Source organism: Maylandia zebra, linkage group LG15, assembly GCF_041146795.1.
Source record: "Maylandia zebra isolate NMK-2024a linkage group LG15, Mzebra_GT3a, whole genome shotgun sequence".
In the NCBI taxonomy this organism is placed as follows: Eukaryota; Metazoa; Chordata; class Actinopteri; order Cichliformes; family Cichlidae; genus Maylandia; species Maylandia zebra.
Genome location: NC_135181.1, coordinates 24,268,574 through 24,270,650, shown reverse-complemented (window position 1 = coordinate 24,270,650; position 2,077 = coordinate 24,268,574).

Genomic DNA, 2,077 nt, shown 5'->3' with positions numbered 1-2,077 from the left:
CATTGTGGAGGTATTTCAGTTGCTATAGTTTGATCAGCTCTGGTCATCCCTGCTCAAATATTAATAAAAGTGTTTTTCACTTGTCTTCTGTTGCTCTTTTGCTCCTTTTGTGGCTTTTTAATAAAGATCAACAGAATCTGAGCTTTCTTTCGCCCCAGATTGCTCTTTTTGACACATTTCCACTAAATCAGATCCATAACACATTCAGCTGAGTCTCAAAGATCTTTTTTCAGTTCCAGTTCATATCCTTTTTTGGGGTCACTCTTTGTTTGCCCCTCGTCTCTCGCACAATGTGCCTCGTTTTGTCTGGCTGTAATTTTTGAAAGGCAACACTTCAGCTCCTAAAGTCTGGCTTTTACTGACAGCCTGTGAATAAAGCAGATCCTGGTGTCATGGCCTCGGAGGTTTTCTGTGAACGTCTTTGTGTTTCTGTTTTCTTGTTACTTCCGCCACGAGGTTGTGTTTTTTGTAGTGCTTCTTGTGTGTTGCTCTGTCTGTAAACACGATAGAAGTGTTCTGAATAAATGGGGTGTAGAAAAGGGCCACAGTAACAGTCCATGAAAATTTGCCTTACATTCACCATCTTCAAGGTCAACTTTGACTTTGATTTATTGGTAGAAAACTAGCAAAAAGCTTTATAACTCAGAAAGTGTGCTGTGCTGTGTGCTAAACAAAGTACATATGTACTATATCCACATGAATATAAATGTTGTTGTAGTGTGTAAAGTCATGAGTTCTATTTCTTGAGTATTTGATTCCTATTTTATTTTACTTTAAAGTCTATCCTAGTCACGGTGTTTTGGTTCCTGTTTAACTTTATTATTGTTCACATGATAATAAAGTTTTGTGTGTTTCCCTCGCGCACCGCTCCACACGCTGTTCTTCTGTGCTCCCCTGTGTCTTTGGTCGGTCATTTCCTCTTTTACTTAGGAAGTTTTCACTTATGTCTTAATTTGGGTTTTGCGTCCTCCGTCTCTGATTGTCTTCACTTGTGATGATTACGTGTATCCATCCGTGTCAGCGGTGTTAATTTGTGGGCTGTGTATAGTCTTGTCCTCCCTTTGTTAAGGAATACGTCCTCTAGTTGGCTTCCCGTACTTTTTGTATATACCCTTTCATACAAATTCTGGTAACCCTGAGTATAAGACACAACTTGCCTAGCACGACCAAATACAGGGACAGAATCAAAACTGTCATGAAGTTTGCACATTTTATCATTATGTGCTCCAGCAAACAGTCAGTCAGGACACACACGTTAAAATAAAATTGCATAGAGCCTAATAGGATCAGTGAGGATTAAACTCTGATCTCATTTTTCTTTAAAAAATCTGTCACCAGTTTAAATTGCCCAGCAGCATCCTTCATCCAGTCTGTTGTAGAAAGCTCAGCTAGCAGCTGCAGTTACACCTACACTGAGTATTGCCTTGAGCATCTCCACACATGCCGCTTTTATAAAGAAAAACAATATTTATGTGTGTCTTTTCAGTGCAAAGAGTTAAAGGTATTCAGATTATCCTGTGTCTGCAGCAATGTGGGAGTCTCTGTGGAGTCATTTCACAAACTCCAGCGCCATCTAGAGGTACAGACGAGAAAGTTCCACATATAAGATTTCTAAACAGAGAGAGTTCGGACATGCTCGGGTTTATGAGTGGAAAATAATAAAGTAAATAAAGGATTAAAAAAAACATACTCAAAGCAGATCATACAGCATGAAGTTAAATATATATATACTGACACATGACGTGTACAATATTTCTGTTTTATTTTTTAAATTTATTTTTTATTTTGGTCCACTCAAGATGTATAAATAGCCATGACTCTGATTCAGGTGTATTAATGTGGACAGGCTGATAACGAGACAGTGGAAAAATAAAAACAGAGTCAGAGTAATTACAGAAATATGAATATGTGGATTTTATTTTATTTTTAAAACCTGATGGGGTTTTTTTTAGTTACAATCACACACAGATGATGATGTTTTTCTGGTCTGCTTTTTAATTTTAAATTTAATAATAGTTTAATAATTAAGTTATTCTGCATATGCATGTTTATCAGGATGGCCAACGCTGGATTTTGT